Raw genomic sequence first — 22,696 nt, 5'->3', positions numbered from 1 at the left:
TGGACTTCATGCATCATCTGCCCCACGGGGGACCCTGGGAGACATGTCATGACACTGACCTTCATTGCTCTTTTCTGTCTTGGTGAGTTTTGGAGAAAAGACAGGAAAGGGTCTCCTCCCCTCCCAGGTCTAGAACCCAGGAGGTTCAATGGGGACAGGACTCCAAGGGGAAGGAAAAGTGGCTCAGGGGCCCAGACCAGGCCTGGAGCTTTGGTGGATGGAGTGAAAGATAATCTCACAGGGACTCTCTTCCAGGGCTGTGTCAGGGCCCATGGGACCAGGTCTAGGCAGGTGAGTCCTCCCCGAGACCTACTGCTTCAGCACAATAATGCCCCTGGGCAGCTGGGAGACACACGGTGGGTCTGGACCGGTGGACACCAATGTGGGAAGGGCCTTTGAGTGACAGCTGGGGAAACTGAGGGGACAAGAACACCCGTTGCACTTGCAAGTCTGATTGCTTTCCAGGAGTTCTCCCCAAACCCTCCATCTGGGCTGACCCAGGCCCTATGGTCAGTAAGAGAAGTCCTGTGACCATCTCGTGTCAGGGGTCTCTGCAGGGGAGTGGCTATATCCTGTATAAAGAGAGGGGCTCTCATCCCATGGAAATGAGGATCCCACAGGCCTCCAGCAACAAGACTGGGTTCCTCATTCAGTCCATAAACTCACAGAACACAGGGCTGTACCAGTGTGCCTGCACCACTGGGGACATGCTGTCTGAGAGGAGTGAGCCCCTGCTCCTGGTGGTGACAGGTAAGGGGGAACCTGGGCCTCCCTACTGCAGGCTCCTCTTCAGAGGATGAAGGGGACAGAGTGTGGCTTTAGGGGGCCTCACCCCTCACAGCCCACTACTGGGGAAGATGGGGTGATGGTTCCCTTTAACTCAGATCCTCCTTCTCCCTAAGAAGTGGACAGCACACCCTCCCTCTCAGCCCACCCAGGCCCAGTGGTGGCCTCAGGAGGGAACGTGTCCCTCTTGTGCAGCTCACAGTCCACATGGGACACTTTCCACCTGCAGAAGGAGAGAAGGGCTGAGCCTCCCCAACAAAGGAAATTGGAGCAGAGATCCTACAGTGGGAGCTGGCAGGCTGTCTTCTCTGTGAGACCAGTGAGCTCCTCCCATGGGGAGACCTACAGATGTTATGGTTCCTCCAGCCCCAACCCCAATGTGTGGTCACAGCCCAGTGGTCCTCTGCACCTCAAGGTCACAGGTGAGGTGGCCCACACTTGGGCTCAATTCTTTCCTGTGCCCCAAATAACTGACCTAAACTTTCTGTCTCTTAAGCCCTGGGGGTTTTGGGGATAAGTGACAGTGGTTCACTGGGGACAGAACCACAGGCAGAAGACTTAATGAGGGACATGTGAGAGATCTCCCTGGAGCCCCAGTGGGTGGTAGGTGTGTCTGTCCCCTGAGTAACAATGACCTTCTCCCCAAGTGTGTATAGGGAGCTCTCCTTCTCAGCCCAGGCAGGCCCCCTGCTTCTGCCTGGAGACAGTCTGACCCTCCAGTGTCACATGGAGCCCAGCTTTAACAGATTCACTCTGACCAAGGACCAGGGGCCCATACCCCCCCAACATCTTCATGTGCAGCTCAACCCCTACTTCCCCCTGGGCCCTGTGAACCTCACCCATGGGGGCCAGTACACATGCTACAGTGGACACAACCTCTTCTATGTATGGACCACCCCCAGTGCCCCCTTGGACATCCTGATTGCAGGTGAGGAGCCCTGCCCCTATCCTAACTGCCTGCTCAAGACTCTGGCCCAGGATGACCATGGCGGTGGTGGGGTCCAGGTGAGGGCCCTAGACCAGAGTCAGAGACAACAGAGGTTTACAGAAGGGAGTGAGAAAGGGGGGTGAGGGGCATGGAGAAAAAAGATGCCCACTCATAGGGACTGAGAGGAGCTGAGAGGGGTCACTGATAGTGTCCCTGGACAAGGACAGTGTTCCTCAGCTAAGGGTCAAGGGTATGGACAAAGAAGTGACCCTCTACACATCACAGCCCTCCTCTCCCTAGAAATATACAGAAAACCCTCCCACTCTGCCCAGCCAGGGCCCTCAGTGCCCTGGGGTGTGAATGTGACCCTGCAGTGTGGATCTGAGGTCAGGGCTGATACCTTTCACCTGCACAGGGAGGGGTCCCTGGATCCTTCTTAGAAGCTTTGTGTGCAGGACACGGCTGCCCCCTCTCAGGCCAACTTCACTATCAGCCCTGTGACCTGGAACCACAATGGGACCTACAGGTGCTACAGCTCACACAGCTCCTACTCCTTCCTGCTGTCACAGCCCAGTGACTCCCTGGAACTTCTGGTCTCAGGTGAGGGACTCCCACCCCATGTCCACTGAGGGAGCAGACTCTGTCCCAAGACAGCTCTGGGCTGGGATGGGAAGGAGGGTGAAATAGTGAGGTCATCAATAAGGGGGAATCCCACCCCATAAAGAGATGGAGAAGATGGGGAGTGTCACACCCTCTCCATGCCTCACCCCACCTGAGAGTCCATCCAGTACTGGTGTGTGCAGGGAGGAGACTGAAGTGTGTGAAGGGACAACATTTGGGGGACATCTATTGACTATAGGAGGCATGAAGGCTCAGGCACACCCACAGCCTTCCATGGTTCCTGTGTCATGCAGCAGCTGGGGTTTGCAGACCCTCCTCCACAGGGACAAACTTCATGTCTGCTGGATAGCAGAGTCCCCTTAGCCTAGAGGAGACACAGACTCCACCAGGCTTCTGCTACTTTCTCACTTCAGCACTTCAACACTTCAAATAGTTCCAGTAGGCCTTGTTTCCTAAAGCCCTGGGGATAAAGGTGGAGATGCAAGGAAGGAGCCTCTCTTTTTTTCAATATATTTTATTGATTATGCTATTACAGTTGTCCCATTTTCCCTCTTCACTCCCCTCCACCCTGCTCAGCCCCTCCCACCCACATTCCCCCCCTTTAGTTTATGTCCATGTGTCATAAGTTTTTTAGCTTCTACTTTCCCATACTATTCTTGCCCTCCCCCTGTCTATTTTCTACCTATTGTCTATGCCACTTATTCTCTATATCTTTTCCCCCTCTCTCCTCCTCCCACTTCCCTGTTGCTAACCCTCCATGTGATCCCCATTTCTGTGGTTCTGTTCCTGTTCTATTTGTTTGCTTAATTTCCTTTTGTTTTAGGTATTGTTGTTACTAACTGTGAGTTTGATGTCTTTTTTTACTGTTTATATTTTTTACCTTCTTTTTCTTAGATAAGTCCCTTTAACATTTCATATAACAAGGGCTTGGTGATGATGAAGTCCTTTAACTTGACCTTATCTGAGAAGCACTTTATCTCCCCTTCCATTCTAAATGAAAGCTTTGCTGGATAGAGCAATCTTGGATGGAGGTCCTTGCCTTTCATGACTTGGAATACTTCTTTCCACCCCCTTATTGCCAGCAAGGTCTCTTTTGAGAAATCAGCTGACATTCTGATGGGAACTCCTTTGTAGGTAACTGTCCCCTTATCTCTTGCTACTTCTAGAATTCTCTCCTTCATTTTTACCTTGGGTAATGTAATTATGATGTGCCTTGGTGTGTTCCTCCTTGGGGAGAACCTCTTTGGGACTCTCTGAGCTTCCTGGACTTCCTGGAAGTCCATTTCCCTTGTCAGAATGGGGAAGTTCTCCTTTATTATTTGTTCAAATAACTTTTCCACTTGTTGTTTTTCCTCTTCCCTTTCTGTTACCCGTATAATTTGGATGTTGGAACATTTAAAGATGCCCTGGAGGTCCCTAAACCTCTCCTCATTTTTTTGAATTCTTGTTTCTTCATTCTTTTCCGTTTCATTGTTCCTTTCTTCCTTCTGGTCCCTTCCATTGATTTGAAACCCAGTTTTCTTTCCATCACTATTGGTTCCCTGTGCATTTTTCTTCATTTCTCTTATAGTAGCCAGCATTTGTTCATCTAATTTATGACCAAAGTCAACCAATTCTGTGAGCATCCTGATCACCAGTGCTTTGAACTGTGCATCTGATAGGTTGGCTATCTCTTGGCCACTTAAAAAAAAAAAAAACTGGTTCTGGGGCTTTTCACTCTGTTTGAGCCATCTTTTTAATTTAATTTAATTTTTTTTCCTTTGATCTGGTCTCACCTGTTAGGTATGAGGGGCGTACCCTTAGGTGTTCCCCAGGGCGGGGTACCTCAGTCGCTGGGTCGTGATGCTGTATGTGGGGGCAGGGTCCAATAGGAAACAATGGTGCCTGTTCTGCTCTCTCTAGGACTTCAGTACCCTCTGCCACTTCCCACAAGCAAATTGGGCCCTTCTGGTGCTGACTCCCAGGCGAGTGGACTTGTGTACTTTCTCGGACTCTGTGGATTTCCCCAAGGAGCCTCCTGTGAGGCTGAGAGAATCTCCCGGCCTCAACTCCCACAGATGTTTTCAGTCGTTGCTTTTAGGTTTTATTTCCCGTTCCTGGGTCCCTGGGTTGCGCAGTCTGTGTTGCTGCCAGTTCTCCCTTAGTTTGTCTGCGAGCAAATGTGTGGCTGCAGACAGCCAGCTGCTTTGTTCACCTCACGGGCTTCTTGTTGCCCACCCCCCAGTGCCCAGGGTCTGCCACTGCTCAGTCAGCTGCCCCTGGGCTTCTGGGGTCCGCCAACTGCTGTTGCACCCTGTGCTCTAGTGTCTGCCAGCCATCAGTTTTTCCTGCCGGTACCCCTCGACCCCTCTCCGAAGGCCTCCAACTCCGCCCCTCCTTAATGGTCTGGATGTATGGTAGTCAGACTTCCATTTGGTTCATTTCTCTCTGTTCTGGTTTTTTTTGTTTGTTTGTAAATTTTTGTTATCCTTACTTTTGGTTGTGTGAGGAGGCACAGTGCGACTACTTATGCCTCCACCTTGTCTGGAAGCTCCAGGGAGGGGCCTCTTGTCTCAAACATCAGACATGGTGGTCTCTGGGTCCCATGTGATCAGTGGGGAGGAAATACATGAAGGGGAAGATGCCCAGCTCAAGTGGGAAGAAAAGAGGAGGAACCACTCCTGCCTCTATCTTCATGCTGATTCTAGGCCCCTATGTTGTCCTGGTCCGTGTGGAATCAGACCCACATATGAGACACAGTCAAAGGGGCCTCCCATTATGGGTCAGGGTGAGTGGGGATCCATTGATAGTCTAAGCCAAAGTGGAGTGGCTCAGCTCCCTTGAGGTGAGTCCCAGTGACAAAATCCCACCTGTATCTGGGACTTGCTTCTCCCATCTATCAGAGCAGAATCCAATCCAGGATTTGAAGAAGTTCAATCAGTTTAGAACTTTGATGCCAGTGAGTTCCTGTGGGAGAAAGAACATGAGCCCACTCTCAGCTTGTCTTGGCTCCACGGGGGGACCACTGTCATTACGTGGATGTGGGAGGACAGCAGGATTTCTGCTCCATTTCCTTGAGCACCAATGGTCAGCTGAGTCAGGTCAGCCTCCAAAACACCTCCCATCAGAACTCTTGTCAGTGCCCCTTTCCCCCTCCCAGAGTTCCCTGTACTGCCTGTGATTTCATTTGTCACATCGACAGAGGCTGTCTGTGATCTACAGAGCTCTGTACGTTCATGCAGGTGTGCATCTAGAGATTTATTTTTTCATTTATCTTTTTGCTACTTTCTTACTAATCTTCCCATTAGATTACAAGCTAAATGAACACTTAGAGGTTATGTTAACTTTGGTAAATCTCAATACCAAAAATATCTATATTGTACATATTCTATCATTTGTTTCTTAAAAAACAAAGATTGATAGAAAGAAGAAAGGAATGTGATGTGGAAATTATGTTCCCAAGTTAGAGACACAAAGAGGTACTTGAGGTGGAGCAATGAAAACATACATCCAGTTGTCACTCTTTCATGTCCTAACATTCAGGACAAATTCAAGTCCCCCATGTGCATATTGGCTTTCCAAAGCAATGCAAGTCCTGACCCCACAGATGCTCACCTCTGGGAATTGAGTTGGGTACCATTAGTTTCAGAGACACATTAAAGATGAGAAAAGAGATGGGCTAAACAACCCTACATCTCTTCTCTCATATCCTATTGGTTCTCTTTTCCTCTGGAGCAGCTGATCCTCTGGGATGATTGGAAAATAAATCAGACTCCAAGAGTAGAGAGTAGGGGAAATTCTCAGTTATGGGTCTGTGCTCAGAGCATCAAAACAAGTCCATAAGATGCAGGTGCCCTGCTGGACATGCAGGTTGACTGGGTTGATCTGAGTCTGTCCTGACTTCTGTGACCACTTTACCCATAATTTCTAGCTGATCAACCCTAGGACTACACAGTGGGGAACCTCATCTGCTTGGGTGTGTCTGGCTTGATCCTCATGGTCCTCGGGGTGCTGCTGTGTGAAGCTTGGCACAGTCAGAGAAGACTCCATGATGCAGCCAGCAGCTAAACACAGGGGACAACAAACCCACCAGTCAGCAAGGTTGAGCCTGGAGAGAGTCTGATGATCCCAAGAAGCTCTGGAGGAAACTGTGGGCACCCGTGGGAAAGAGTCTGTTGAGAATGTGGAGGGTTTGGGCGTGGTTCCCGTGCAGGGAGAGGTGAGGCTGGTGCTGCAGAGGCCTCTCCACAGTTAGACTATGGGCGTCTCACCTCACTGCACTGCTGACTTTCCTTGACTGGCCCCTCTGTCCTCAACCTCGCTCAGCCCACATCACAGGTTCAGATTCACTTTTCTGCTCACCCTCCATCTCTGGTCCACTTTCATGTAGGACATTTTTCTCATTTTTATTGTCCACATTCACAGACTGTGCATGTCTTAGGTCAGACAACAAATCTGTTCTAAACACCTGGTTAAAAGGATAAACACCAGGACTAGTTTAGACGGATGGACACAGACAACAGAGTGGTGTTCACCAGGGGGAAGGGGTCAGAGTGAGACAGAGGAGGGTGGAGACAGTGAGATACAGGGTGAGGAGAGACTTGATTTCAGAAGCTGAATACAATGCCATATACAGATGATGAAACACAGAACTGTGCCCTTGAAACCTCTGTAATATTTTTAAGATTTTATTTATTATTTCTTAGAGAGGGGAAGGGATGGAGAGAGGGATGGAAACATCCATGTGCCAGAGAAACACATTTTTCTTGCCATTTGCCTGGGCCCTGGCCTGAGACCCTGCCGTGCTCCCTGACCGAGAATGGAGCAGGGGACCCTTTGGTTCGCAGGCTGGTGCTCACCCCACTGAGCCACACCAGCCAGGGCTGACACCTGTGGAATTGTATGAACTCATATCACTGCAATAAATATCATTGTAAAAGACAAGTTTGGGAGAAATAAATCCAAAACCATCATGAAAGACACTCCCTCATCCCCTCAAAGACTGCTCTGTGTGTCAGATGATGGACCTCATGTGTTTTCTCCATAAACTCCACAGGTTTGTGAAGTGAGACTCAGGCTGTATGTTTGTAAACCAGCTCCCAGAAAACACCAATTTTATTCATAAGCCCTGATTTGTGGCATTTGTCTAATTCCTGGGTATAAATGCTCCTTTCTGTCTTCCTTCCTTTTTTTTTTTTTTTTGCTTTGGTTTTTTTTGCTGTTACTCATGTGTTTATTTTTTAAATCTTTTCCCCCCCTATGATTCCAGTATAGAGAAAAGGGGTAAAATACAGACTCAAAGGTCTTTTGAAGCATCCACTTGAACTACATATAATTTATTTATTTTAATTGTTTTATTGTTGTTCAAGTACTGTTGTCTGCATTTACCCACCACCACTCCCACCCACCCAAGCCATCCCCACCTCGATCCTCCGTATTTTTAAGATCTTTTAAAATTATTACTGTATTACAGTTCTCCCAATTTCCCCCCTTTGCCCTCCTCCGCTCATCTCATCCCCCCTCGCGCCCCTGCTTCAACACAAAATTCCCTCCCTGTTGTCCATGTCCCTGGGTCACTCATACACTTTCTTTCCTAGTCCCTTCCCCTCTTTCTTCTTGAGGGCAGGAGAACCGTCCACCACTATCTGCCACATCCCCTGGTCTTTCTCCGGTACCATCACTTCACTGAGTCCCAGTCGAGCACCTTTTTGGGCCGATGGGCAAGGTGACCTGTGTGGATTACTTCGCCCCCCTGTGCTCAGGACCCGTCCCTGGGCATAACTTGCCCTTCAGCCCACCAGGCACAGAGCAGGGACCCCATTGTGGGCCCAGGTGTGCACAAGGTGTCTCTCCAGGCCTGAAGCCACTGCCGCACCACTCCTGCTGGCTGCCAGGATGCTGACTGACCTGTGTGGCAGGTCCCGGAGTCCTGGGCAGGCACTGTGCCACCCGTCCTCGCCCCATCCTTGTGCTCCCTGTCCTCTAGCACTTGGGCGGGGTCCTAGGCCTGCACCCCTACCGCTGAGAGCCACCGCACTCCCCTCCCGGGCTAAACCAGAGCTCCTTCAAGTCCGCGCACCGCACATCACCCGTGCCTGCAACACACCTGGCTGGGACAGAGAGTTCGCACGTGGGCAGGAGCTGGTCACCACCGAATGCACCTGGGACAAAAGCTCTTCCCCCTGTCCTCTCTGCTGCAAGCACCTCACCAGCAGCAACCATCTGTCCAAGATCGGGTGCCTCCATCCTGCTTCGGCCTTAACTGCTGAGGAGCGGGGGGGGGGGGGCGGCGCCCCACAGCCTGACCAGAGACCCTTGCAGAGCCCAGTACTTGGCCCAATCACTGCCAGCCTACTGGGCCAGGTGCAGCCCTCCCCATCCTCCCCAGCCCAGAGCACGAGCAACACACCTGTTATCAAGACTCAGTTCTGGAGACCCCTGAGGACCCTAACATGACTCTGATCCTCTCAAGAAACCAAGCAAGAGGCCTGAGAATGCACTGGGGCCAGCTGGAACTTGGAGACGGCATGGGGGACTGGGGCCCGTGTCTGTAAAAGTCATAGCCTATTTTTTAAAATAACATTAAAGAAAAACAAAAAGACAAAGACAGAGTTTACCAACTGGCCAGATATACAGAAAGATGAGGACCAGACTTACAACCTGAGAATCCTGCCACAAGAGGGAGCCAGAAGCACGAAGCTGCTCCATTCACACAAGGTACCAGAAGCCCCAGAACACCAGCAGGGCCAACAGAAACCATCTCTCTCCTGAGGTCAAGCCTGCAGGAGGTGACTGCAACATCAAATACAAAAACAGAACACAGCACTCCAAAGATCAGGAAGAATCAAAGTCTATGCCATCACCAAAGATCATAATAACATCCCAATTGCTGAACCCAAAGACATGGAGAACAGCAGTTTACCCAACACATAATTCAACAGACACTCCATGAGTACAAGACAAAAACAGAAAGACAATTCAATAAAGTCAGGAAAACATGACATGGGCCAAACAGCATTTTCAATAAAGAGACAGAAATCATCAAATAAAACCCATAAATTTCACAGTGGAAAAATTAAGTGAATGAAAGGAGCAATGGTACAGAGGGGTTCAACCAAAGAATACAGCAAGAAAAATACAAGAGGCCAATATTCTTGTTGAACATATATTCAAATATCTCAATGAATATTATCATGAGGAATTCAAGAGCACATTTAACCTTTTGAACACCATGATCAAGTGGGATTTACCACATGGTCCTAAAAATTGTCAAAAACACTCTAACATATGAAAATCAATAAGAGTTGTCACCACAACAATATAGTAAATGATATAAAACATACGCTTGTTTGAACAGATGCAGAGAAGACATTGGACAAAGGACACCATTCACTCAAAACAAACATTTCATAACAAACACTGTCAACAAATTGAGGGTGGAATGAACACACCTCAGCAAAATAAAGGTCACATGAGGAAGCCCACAGTCAACATCAGACTGCACACTGAAAAGCTGAGGGTTTGTCTCTGAGATCAGCGACAGGACAAGGAAGCCCACTCTCCCCACTCCTGTGCAACTCACACTAACCATCCTAGGCAGAGCCCTCAGACAAGGAAAACAAACAAAGGGGTCCAAATTGGAGAGAAAGAAATAAAACTGTGTGTGGGCAATACAATCTCTTATATAAAAACCTCTAAAAACTTCACAAAAAAAATGCTAAAAACTTAAAAACAAACTCAGAAAAGTGGCAGCATACAAAATGACCATTCAGGAATCAGTGGCATTCCTATATGCAAAATATAAAAAAATCAGGAAAGAAAATAAAGATTTAATCCCATTTACAATAACATCAAACACAACAGATGATCAATAAGGTGGTCAAGTTTCTGAACATTGAAAACTCTAGAATTTTGGTAAAAGAAACTGAAAAGACACAAATAAGTGGAACTATATCTGCATTTACAGTTAAGAAGAATTCACTAAAATGTGTATACTACCCAATCTACAAATACAATGCAAGCCCTATCAAAATTTCAAATGCACTTTTCACAGAAATACAACAGCCAATAATAAAATTCATACAAAACCACTAGAGACCCCCAACAGCCAAAGCAATCTTGAAAAAGAACAGAGAGCTGAAGGCATCACACTGCCTGATATCAAATTATGCTACACAGCTATAACAAATAAAACAGCATGGTAACTGCAAAAAACAAACAAACAAAAAAAACACAAAAAAACAAAGACATACAGACCAATGGAAGACAATCAAAACTCCCAAAATAAACCCAAGACTTCCAGCCAAATTGGAGGCATAGGTGTAGACACACTGTGCCTCCTCACACAACCAAAAGCAGGACAACAACAAATTAAAAAACAAAAACAATCAGAACTCACAGAAAATCAAAATGTATGGAAGTCCAATAGTGAAGGAATGAAAGAGATACATTCATCCAGACCACTAGGAGATGAGCAGCCAGGCAGAAAGGACTCACCAAAAGGTGGTAGCTGGAGGACACCACGAAGCAGTGGCTTCTGGCTGGGCAGTACCACATTTGCATGCAGATAAATGGGGAGGCACGCCTGGGAATCAAGATAGACCACACAACCCAGGGTTCCAGTATGAGGAAATAAAGTCTCAAAGCTTCAGACTGAAAACACCTGTGCAGGGTGAGAGAGCAGTGGGAGAAACTGCCAGCCTCACAGGAGAGTTGATTGGACAGACCCACAACATTCTAGAATGTACACAAGCCCAACCACCCAAGAATCAGCAAAAAAAAGGCCCAATTTGATTGTGTGTACTGGGGGAAGTGACTGAAAGCTGGCAGAGAACAGAGCAACCAGCACTGTTCCCTCTCGGACCTCTTCCCCACATACAGCATCACAATGTAAAGACATGGGTGACCCTGCCCTGGTGAACACCTAACACTCTGCCCCTTACTACATAACAGGCACTACAAGACAAAAAAAAATGACCCAAATAAAAGAACATATAAAAGTTCCAGAAAAAATACACTAAGTGATGAAGACATAGCCAACCTATGAGATGCACAGTTCAAAACACTAGTCATCAGGATGCTCACATAATTGGTTGGATATGGTCACAAATTAGAGGAATAAATGAAGGCTATAAAAAGTGAAATAAAGGAAAATGTACAGGGAACCAACAGTGATGGGAAAAACTACAACTTGCATTTGGCAAAGGAAATAGACTTCCAGGAAGCCCAGGAACTCAGAGAGTCCCAAAGAAGTTGGACCCAAGGAGGAAACACCAAGGGACATCATAATTACCTTAGCCAAGATTAAAGATAAGGACACAATCTTCAAAGCAGTAAGAGAAAAGAAGACAGTTACCTACAAAGGAGTTGCCATTACACTATCAGCTGATTTCTCAAAAGAGACCCTGCAGGCAAGAAAGAGCTGGAAAGAAGTATCCATAGTCATGAAAGGCAAGGAACCACATCCAAAATGACTCTATCCAGCAAAGCTATCATTTAGAATGGAAGGACAGATAAAGTGCTTCCCAGATAAGGTCAAGTTAAAGGAGTTCATCATCCCCCAGCCCTTACTATATGAAATGTTAAAGGGTCTTATCCAAGAAAATCACAGAATGACAGAAATGGAGATTACATGGAGGGTTATCATCGGGGGACTGGAAAGGGGAAAGAGGGGGAAAAAGTACAGAGAATAAGTAGCATAGATGGTAGGTAGAAAAAAGACAGGGGGAGGTTAAGAATAGTATAGAAAATATAGAAGCCAAAGAACTTATATGTACAAACCATGGACATGAACTGAAGGGGAGAATGCAGGTGAAGAAGGCAGAGGGGAATAAAGGGAGAAAAATGGGACAACTGTAATAGCATAATCAATAAAATATATTTTTAAACATTAAGCCATGCATTAACTTAATATATACTAGAGGAATCCAGTATTTTAATCCAGTCCTAAAATATGCCATTTCCTTGTGCTTTTACCATTTACATTTAATGTAATCATAAACAAAGTTGTTTTAGCTTTCTCATTTTATTGTTTGTATCTGCATGTCACACCTCCTGCTTTCTCTTCAGGTTTCCTACTACTGCCCTCTTTGTGTTTTGGAATTGTTTTTTAGCATCCATTCTACTTTATCTATGGGAATTCTAACTATGAGTCTTTCTACATTGCTTTTTCAGTGATGGTTGTAAGTACTATAATATACAACCTAATTTCACAGATTCTACACAGAGGAGATAATATTTTACCTCTGCAAGGTCAATGCAGAAGCCTCACAACAGTGCAGTTCCCTTTATGCCCACTGCCTTGCACTGCTGTTGGAATCTCTAGTCCATCCACACACATCACACACCCCACCAGATGATGTGTCCATTTCTGCTTTCAACACACATGCCTGTTTTTTAAAAGTTCAGAGGATAAAAATAGGCATTACATTTACTTAGATATTTACTTAGATATGACTGTTCTTTAACTCTTGAATTTCCAAGTGTCCTTTTTTAATTATCTCCTGTCTTCCTAAAGAACTTGTCTGTTTAAGCAGGTCAGATGCTCAGGTTTCCTTTATTTCACTTCCTTTCCTGAAAAATATTTCCAGAAGAATTTAAGGTGAAATTTTCTCACCTCTCAGGACATTAGAGTCTTCTGACCTTGATGGTTTCTGATGGGAAATGTGGAGTCACTCCATCCTGGTTCCTCCACGTGTGATGTGCCATTTCTGTCTGGGTGGATTCAACTTTCCTTGACTAGTTTGTAGAGGTTCACAATGTGTGTGGGCTTGGTTTTCAAAGATAACATGCCTGAGTTCCTTGGGCAGGTAAACGTATGACTTTCAAGAAATTTATGACATGATCAACTGTTTCTCTCAGTATGGTGTTTCTTCACTGTTATCATTGTCATTTTGCTCCCAGTTCAGGAACATAAACCACCTCACAGATCCCTGAGTCTGTCTGTTTTCATTTAAAACCCTGGCTGCTTTCAACAGGGGCTCTTACCTGATGCTGGAGAGGGAGTTCCCAGTGTGAGGGGAAGAGCTCTGCTCAGGGGAGGAGGGCCCCTGAGGAGGCAGAACTGACCCAGAGGTTTCAAGGAGGGCGATGAAGGTGAGGCTGGTGCTGACTGATCCAAACAGGAAGTCAGTGAAGGGAACTGTTTGGGGAAAGAAAATCCAGGGTCCCAGCAGGGCCATACTTTTTTCTGAGAAACAGTGACCAATCTCTGCAGTTCCTCCCCATGTCACCCTCTCCTCTCAGGTCACCCTACTGGTGACAGCACCAGAGGCCCCTTCAGGCACCAGGAAGAGGGTAGAACATCCTTCCTTTCCCACTCTGCCAGTTTCCGTCCATCATCCACTCCATTCCATGATGCCCCACTGAGCTCCTCTGAACAATGTCCACAATCCATCACAAGATTCAATTGTCTTGTCAGCACATCAGCTTCCCTCCTGCATCTCCAATCCAAGCCCCACACCTACTCCATTTCACTCTTCTCTCCACCTCCTGAGGACTCTTTCTACAAAGGACCTGGTCTGAGCCTGCCTGCTCCCCTCCTCCACAAGTTCCTACTCTCAGAACAGATCCACGTTACACCATCTGACATTCAAAGCTGTCAGTGGTTAGGCAGGAGCTAAACTCACCAGCCCCAGGTACACAACTCACCCTCCTAAACCAAAATCACCAGTTAACCACACTCCCCTCCACCCAAAACCACAATCAGGAACTGAGCTGTTTCAAAATCCTGTGCTTTCCTCTGCTGCTTTCTCAGACACTCTGAACCCAGCCACCTGCTTACCAAGATCAAGACAGGACAGAGAGCCATCCTGTCTCATCCCAGTCAACTCTAAGTGCTGCTTGCATTACAGGTTTGTGTGAATTGTTGGGAACCGCCCTGACTGGTATCAGAAGCTGAAACCCCTGCCTAGGCTAAGGCTAAGGGAACGCCCTTGGAACCCTAAGCCAGCAAGGAGACAAAAGCTTATCTCCCTGGCAGGAATGCTGCTTCTGCTGCTTTATTCATAACTGAACCCCAAAAAGCTTGGTCGGTTAGCCAAAGATGGGTAAGATTCCCCAAGGGGGGAATGACCTAAGACAGGCACGATCACTTGGGAGGCCCCCCAAAAGAAGGACTTGGGGGGCTGCAGCAAAAGGGGGTGATGGACCCTCGCTCCTCGTCTTTGACATAGCCTGAGTTCTCATCGTCTGGGAGAAAATCTCCTTATCTCTTGGTTGCCTTAGTTCCCTTGCTCCACCTAAGCCTGAAACAATGACGGGGTGGTGCAGCTCTGTGCTGAAAAGGGCGGATTCCCCGGGTGATCAGGCCTAAGAAAGAATATGTAAATTACTGTGAAACCTGCTTTGTTTAGAATGCTCTCAGTTGAATGAGAGGGGTCTAAGGAGGAAGTTAGTTTGTTCCTCAGAGTCTTACAGCTCTTTGACCCCGACTCAAAATAGACCAGCAGAGTTCCTTGTTTTCTATGGTTCCTTACTTCCCCCTAATGAGTGCTGCACTTTACCTGTATTATTATGCAAAATGAGCCCAATAAAAGCAGGTTTGAACAGTAAATCGGCGCGCTCCTCACTAGAGGGGGTGGCAATTTCGTCCCTACTTCTCCACAGAAACTAGTTTGTCTCTGTGCATATTTTTTTCTTGCCTGTTTTCATCGAGCCATCTGCAGCGTTCTGTGATCACTGCTGGCCAGTGACCCACACAACAGTGAATGACATAAAATACTGATGGACACACCATCCATGGGCCAGGTGGATGTTGGAATTTTATGACTGATGGAGTTCATTATCAATAGAACCTGCTGGCATGACATTTTCACATCAGAGCAGCCTTTTTAAAACATAAATCTGTTTGTCCCACTGACTCCAAGATAAAATGAAAACTATCTACGTGGTGCTCCAGATCCTCTGTGACCAGGACACAGCCCTCGCCTGACTGAGACCACTACTGAGAACAGCCCAAGCTCTTTCTGGTCAAGGACACTCTCCAGCCCACGGACTCTGCACTGACCCCTGCTAATGTCTTGGGTCAGCAAAGCCCTGAGAAGGACGCCCTAATGTTACAGAACAAACAAGGGGGGCCTGGGACGATATACTATCATTTAAAAGGCCCCAGGTCCGTCATGTCCACCGCCCGAGGAAAGACGTCTCTCAATGCCAGAGATTCATGAAAAGGAAAGGAAATGTTTATTTAATGCTATACAGACTTCAAGTAGTGACCTAATGTCTTTATCAAAAATCCTAAAGTCCCTAAAAAACACCCACAAACAGACACAGTCCTTCCTTCCTTCCCCCTTTGCCCAGTCCAGAGTACTGTATCTCAGGAAAGGAAATAGAAGTCCATGGCTCAGGCAGTCCTCTGGTTCTTAATTAATACTCCATCTCGACTGGGAGACCTCCCTGGGTTCCCAGCACCCTCAGCTGAGTCGCCAGGATCTCTGCTAAAACCAGGTGGTGGTTCCCCTTCTAAAGCTGTGGGGGTCCCCGCTCTGTCCAGGCCTCGTGGTTCTCCCTCTCAGGGCTATGGGAGTCTCCACTCTGTCAAGGCCGCGTGGTTCTCTCTCCTAAAGCAGCACAGTTCTCCTTCTCAGGGCTGCGCATGGTTCTCCCTCAATGGCTGAAGTCCTCCCCATTCTGCTAAAGCCACATGGTTCTCTCCTTCTCAGGGCTGTGCATGGCTCTCCTCCTCAGGGCTGAGTATGGCACTCCTTCCTAAAGCAGCATGGTTCTCTCCCCAATGGCCGCCAAGTCTGGGTTTTAAATCCCCACGGCCAATCTTCCTCTGCAGCCTCATTTCCAACTCCTCCCACACTCGGCTTCACATGCCAGAATTCATATCCTTCCAGCTTTACTGGGCTGCCATCATGAGTCTGGGCAGGTGTGGCCCCGTGTCCTGGAGTCAATCATCTCCAAGCTCCCACGCAGGCGCTGTAACTCAGGGGACCTGCCCCCCAGTTATGTCTTGATGGGAAAGTTACTTCCATTCCCCTGGCTCAGGGCATGGCCACAGCTATTTAACATATCTAAGCGACCAGCCAAAGGCTATAGATATGTTAAATGACCACGCCAGAGGGTAGCTGCAAGGCTGTTGCTATGCAAAACAGCTCTCAATGACCCTGCTCCATTTGTCCCTTCCCCCAACCCACACCAGGGGCGGGGCGGGGGGTGGCGGGTGGAGACATCTTAAAATCTCCTGGACACCTTAAGTTCTGGACCCCATTTCAAATGCCTATTTGGGGTCCCCCCTCTTGGCTGCACCCTGTAACACTAACAGACAGGAAACAGGTTGCATGGTATTCACCTGTTATTGAACTCACTGCCTTGTTCTTTCTCCCGACATTGACAATCTCACAAGTCTGTAACTTATCTGTCTGCCGTCTACATATCTGCCTGTCTGTTTTCATTCCTCTGAGTCCTGTGACTCCAGGGACAGAGTCTGGCAGCTTCAGCAGTGACTCTCCAGGACCTGGCACTGTGACTGCACAGGGTGACTGCTCACCACATGCTTCCTGATGGTCTGGCCTGTGGGAAAGAGGAAGAAAAATGGCATTTACAGGGTCTCAGGAAAGGGAACTGACTTACCCAAGGACACAAAGATCAAGAAAAGGCAGAATCAGAACTGGAACAGAAATTGGGCTGCTCCTGAGTCCTGCCTGGTGTCCTCTATCTTCATGTTCCAGGACAGGTGTAACCCTCTGGATCTGAGTGTCACATGAGGTGGGTGCAGAGCCTGTGGGGTCTGCTGAGACTGAGATAAGGCTGAAAGGTCCAGAGCTTGCTGTTTCCTCTGGCCCAACTTTCAGGAGGGGCTACTTCCCTTCCTGCCAGGCCACTGATGAGGAACCCATGACCTGTCACACAGAGGTGAGACCACGTAACACCCCATTTGTTACTCTGTGTTTCCAGTGAATTTATACATTGTCTGCACACTGGTGACCATGGCAGGAAGCATCACGACCCTGACCCTTACTGTTCTTCTCTGTCTTGTTGAGCTTTGGGAGAAAGATGAGGGATGGCATCCTGTCAATCCCAAGGTCCTCCTAGTCCCAACAGACCCCAGGGATGAGGAGTATCAGGGGGGACACAACTTCTTGGGGAAGAAGAGGTGGTGAAGCCTCAGATATGACCTCAGGACTCAGGGGCCCGGATGAGGCCTTGAACTTCTGTGTCTGGTTTGTAGGATAATCTCACAGGAACTCTCTTCCAGGGCTGTGTCGGGGCCCATGGGACCAGGTCCAGGCAGGTAAGTCCTCCCTGAGAGCTCCTACTTGAGCACAATGATGCCCCTGGGCAGCTGGGGGACACACAGTGGGTCTTGGCTGGTGGTGACAATTGTGGGAGGGGCCTTGGAGTGACAGCTGAAGAAACTGAGGGGACAAGGACCCTCCTGACACTGCAAGTCTGATTCCTTTCCAGGACTTCCCCCCAAACCCTCCATCTGGGCTGACCCAGGCCCCATCATCAAAGAGGGGAGCCCTGTGATATCTGGTGTCAGGGGTCTCTGTAGGCACATGACTACATTCTGTATAAAGAGAGGGGCTCTGATCCCTGGATGAGAAGCAACCTAGGGACCTCCAACAACAAGACCGAGTTCCTCATTCCATCCATGAGCTCGCAGCACACCGGGCTGTACCAGTGTGCATACAGCACTGGGGGCATGCTTTCCGAGCTGAGTGAACCCCTGCTCCTGCTGGTGACAGGTAAAAGGGAACCAGGGTCTCCTCCCCACTGCAGGCTCCTCCTGAGAGGATGAAGGGGACAGAGTGTGGCTTTAGGGGGCGGGCACACCCCTCACAGCTCACACCTGGGGAAACTAGGGTTACAATTCCTTTTAATTGAATCCTTCTTCTCCCTCAGAAGAACACAATGCACCCTCCCTCTCAGCCCACCCAGGCCCCTTGGTGGCCTCAGGAGGGAATCTGTCCCTCCTGTGCAGCTCACAGTCCACATGAGACACTGTCCACCTACTAAAGGAGGGAGGGCCTGAGCCACCCCAACACAGGAAATCGGAACAGAGATCCTATGACAGGAGGTGGCAGGCTGTCTTCCCTGTGGGCCCCGTGAACTCCTCCCATGGGGGGACCTACAGATGCTATGGTTCCTCCAGCTCCAACCCCAATGTGTGGTCATAGTCCAGTGCCCCTCTGCATCTCGAGGTCACAGGTGAAGTGGTCCACGCTTGGCTCCAATTCTTACCTTTGCCCCAAATAACTGATCTAATCTCCTTGTCTGATGAAGCCCAAGGAGATATGGGGGTCACTGACAGGGGTTTACTGGGGACAGAATCACAGGCAGGAGACTTAAGGAGGGACAAGTGAGAGGTCTCTCTGCAGCCACAATGGGCAGTGGGTGTGTGTATCCTCAGGGTGCCAATGACCCTTCTCCCCAGGTGTGTACAGGGAGCCCTCCCTCTCAGACCAGTCAGGCCCCCTGCTGCTGCCTGGAGGCAGCCTGACCCTCTAGTGTCACTCGGGGCCTGACTTTGACCAATTTGCTCTGACCAAGGACCAGGGGCCCACACTCCCCCAACATCTCCATGGGTAGCAGAGCCCTGATTCCCCTTGAGTCCTGTGAACCTCACCCATGGGAGCAGGTAAAGGTGCTACAGTAGACACAAACTATCCTGTATGTGGTCAGCTTCCAGAGCTCCCCTGCATATCCTGATTGTAGGTGAAGAGACTTGGGCCATCATCTGTCCTGACTGCCAGCTTAGGACTCTGGCCTGGGGTCACTGTGCTGGTGACGTGGTCCAGGTCAGGGTCCTGGAGCAGAGGCTGAAGGGGCTGAGGTCTAGGGGAGGGAGTGATAAAATGAGAATGAGGGGCATGGAGAGAGCAGATACCCACCCAGAGGGACTGAGAAGACCTGAGAGGGGTCACTGTCAGTGTTCCTGGGAAAAGTCATGGTCTTTCAGCTCAGGGTCAAGGGCATGGGGGGAGATGTGACCTTCTGCACATCACAACCCTCCTCTCCCCAGGAATGTACAGGACACCCTCCCTCTCAGCCCAGCCGGGACCCTCAATGCCCTGGGGAGCGAATGTGACCCTGCAGTGTGGATCTGAGGTCAGGGCCGACACCTTCCACCTGCACAGGGAGTGGTCCCTGGATCGTCCCCAGCAGCTTCGTCTGAAGGACACAGCTGCCCCCTCTCAGGCCAACTTCACCATCAGCCCTGTGACCTTGGGCCACCATGGGACCTACAGGTGCTACATCTCATGCAGCTCCTCCCCCTTCCAGCTGTCACAGCCCAGTGACCCCCTGGAGCTCCTGGTCTCAGGTGAGGAACTCCCACCCATGTCCATTGAGGGAGCAGACTCTATCCCAGGACAGCTCTGGGCTGGGATGGGAAGGAGGGTGAAACAGTGAGGTCATCAATAAGGGGAATCCCACCCCATAAAGAGATGGAGAAAATGGGGAGTCCCCCTCCCTCTCCATGCCTCACCCCACCTGGGGTCCATCCAGTGCTGGTGTGTGCAGGGAGGAGACTGAAGTGTGTGAAGGGCCAACATTTGCGGGACATCTATTGGACTATAGGACACATGAAGAGGCAGGCTCATCCACAGCCTCCCCTGGTTCCTGTGTCATGCAGCAGCTGGGGTCTGCAGACCCTCCTCCACAGGGACAAACTTCACGTCTGCTGGGTAGCAGAGGCCCCTTAGCCTAGAGGAGACACAGACTCCACCAGGCTTCTGCTACTTTCTCACTTCAACACTTCAACACATCAGATAGTTCCAGAAGGCCTTGTTTCCTAAAGTCCTGGGATAAATGTGGAGAAGTAATGAAGGGGCCTCATGTGTAAAGCAGCAGGGAGGTCACTGGGTCCCATGTGGTCAGCGGGGAGGAAATACATGAAGGGGAAGATGCCGAGCTCTGATGGGGAGAAAAGAGCAGGAGCCACGCCTGCTTCTGTCCTGCCGCTGATTCTAGGCACCTGAGCTGTCCTGGTCCCTGTGGAATAAATCCCACATAAGAGATAGAGTCAGGGAGGCCTCTCCTTTATGAGTCAGGGTGATGGAGATCCTCTGATAGTCTAAACCCAAGTGGAGTTGACTCAGTCCCCTTGAAGTGAGCCCCAGTGACAAAATCCCACCTGTATCTGGGACTCGGTTCTCCCATCTATCAGAGCAGAATCCATTCCAGGATTTGAAAAAGCTCAGTCAGTTTAGAATTTCTATGCCAGTGAATTCCTGCAGGAGAAAGAACATGAGTCCTCTCTGAGCTTGTCCTGTCTCCATGGGGGGCCACTCATATTACGTGGGTGAGGGAGGACAGCAGGACTTTTGTTCCATATCCATGAGCACCAAGTAGTCAGCTGGGTCAGGTCATCCTCGAAATCACCTCCCATCAGAACTCCTAGCAGTGTCCCCTTCCCCCTCCCAGAGGTCCTTGTACTGCCTGTGATTTCATTTGTCACATCATTGGAACCTGTCTGTGATCTATAGAGATCAGTATTTTCATGTAGGTGTGCACCCGAAGATATTAGTTTCTTATTTATCTTTTTGCTACTTTTTACCAATTTTCCAATTAGATTACAAACTGAATGAACACTTAGAGGTTATGTTAAGTTTGGTAATTCTCAATACCCAAAATGCCTGGGTTGTACACAGTCAATTGCTTATTGTTTAAAAAGGAAAGACTGATAGAAAGAAGAAAGGAATGAGACACAGTAATTATGTTCCCGAGGCAGACGTACAAGGAGCTAGCTGAGGTGGAGCAATGAAAGCGTAGATCCTGACATTCAGGACAATGTGAAGTTCCCTGTGTGCATCTGGGCTTTCCAAAGCAATGCAAGACCAGACCCCAGAGATGCTTACCTCAGGGAATCGAGTTGGGTACCACTAGTTTCAGAGACACATTAAAGAATTAAAGAGATGACCTAAGCCATCCTACATCTCCTCTCTCATATCCTGTTGGTTTTCTTTTTCTCTGGAGCAGCTGATCCTCTGGCATGATAAGAAAACAACTCAGATCCAAGAGTAGAGAGTAGGGGAAATTATCAATTATGGAACTGTGTTCAGAGCATCAAAACAGGTCCATGAGATGCAGGTGCCCTAGTGGACATACATGGGGACTGGGGTGATCTGAGTCTGTCCTGACTTTTGTAACCTCTTTACCCACAATTCCTAGCTTATCCACCCCAAGGCTACGCAGTGGAGAACCTCATCCACTTGGGTATGTCTGGCTTGATCCTCATGGTCCTCGGGGTGCTACTGTGGGAAGCTTGGCACAGTTGGAGAAGACTCCACAATGCAGCCAGCAGCTGACCACAGGGGACAACAAACCCACCAGTCAGCGAGGTGGAGCCTGGAGAAGAGTCTGATGATCCCAAGAAGCCCTAGAAGAAACTGTGGGTGCCCCTGGGAAAGAGTCTGCTGAGACTGTGAAGGGTGTGAGTGTGGTTCCTGTGCAGGGAGAGGCAGGGCTGGTGCTGCAGAGGCTTCTGCACAGTTAGACTGTGGGCGTCTCACCTCACTGCACTGCTGACTTTCCTTGACTGGCCCCTCTGTCCTCAACCCCTTGACCTGGGGCTCAGCCCTCATCACAGGTTCAGATCCACACCTGGGCTCACCCTCCATCTCTGGTCCACTTTCCTGTAGGACATTTTTTCTTGCTCTTATTTTTTACATCAGCTGACTGTGCATGTCTTTGGGTCAGACAGCAAATCTGTCTTAAACACCTGGTTAAAAGGATAAATATCAGGACTTGTTTGTATGGATGGACACAGACAAAGGAGTGGTGATCACCAGGGGGAAGGGGTCAGAGTGAGACAGAGGAGGGTGCAGAGAGTGAAATATACGCTGATGAGAGATTTGACTTGGGAAGGTGAACATAATGCCATATACAGGTGACATATCATAGAATTGCATGCTTGAAACCTCTGTAATATTTTTAAGATTTTGTTTATTATTTCTTAGAGAGGGGAAGAGGACAGAGGGAGAGAAACATCCATGTGCCAGAGAAACACAGATTTGTTGCCTCTGACATGCCCTCTGCCTGAGACCCAGCCTCCTGCCCTGACCAAGAACGGAGCAGGGGACCCTTTGGTTTGCAGGCTGGTGCTCCTCACCCCACTGAGCCACAGCGGCCAGCGCTGACACCTGTGTATGAACTAATAACACTCCAATAAATTTCATTGTAAAAGACTAGTTTGGGAGAAATAAATACAAAACCATCATGAAAAACACTGCCTGGTCTCATCAAGAACTTCTCTGAGCATGAGATGAGGGACTTGGTATTTTCTCTAGAAACTCCATGAGACTGAAAGAGCAACTGGGATTTGAAATGACAGTCAGGTGGTGTGTTTGTAAACCAGCTCCCAGAAAACACCGTTGTTGTTGTTTATTTTCAGAAGCATGTGCCTAATTCCTGGGTGTACTTGCTCCTGAG

At 48.8% G+C, this 22,696-nt stretch overlaps 1 pseudogene; it reads left to right on the top strand.

The window, feature by feature from the left end:
* The first annotated feature begins 328 nt into the window (after window positions 1-328).
* Window positions 329-22,393, top strand: LOC123822885 (annotated as a pseudogene).
* Window positions 22,394-22,696: the final 303 nt, after the last annotated feature.

This window comes from Phyllostomus hastatus, unplaced genomic scaffold (assembly GCF_019186645.2).
Source record: "Phyllostomus hastatus isolate PE091 unplaced genomic scaffold, TTU_PhHast_1.1 phas_contig_459, whole genome shotgun sequence".
In the NCBI taxonomy this organism is placed as follows: Eukaryota; Metazoa; Chordata; class Mammalia; order Chiroptera; family Phyllostomidae; genus Phyllostomus; species Phyllostomus hastatus.
The sequence above is the reverse complement of the archived record's forward strand: the minus strand, read 5'-3'. Positions and strand labels throughout refer to the sequence as shown.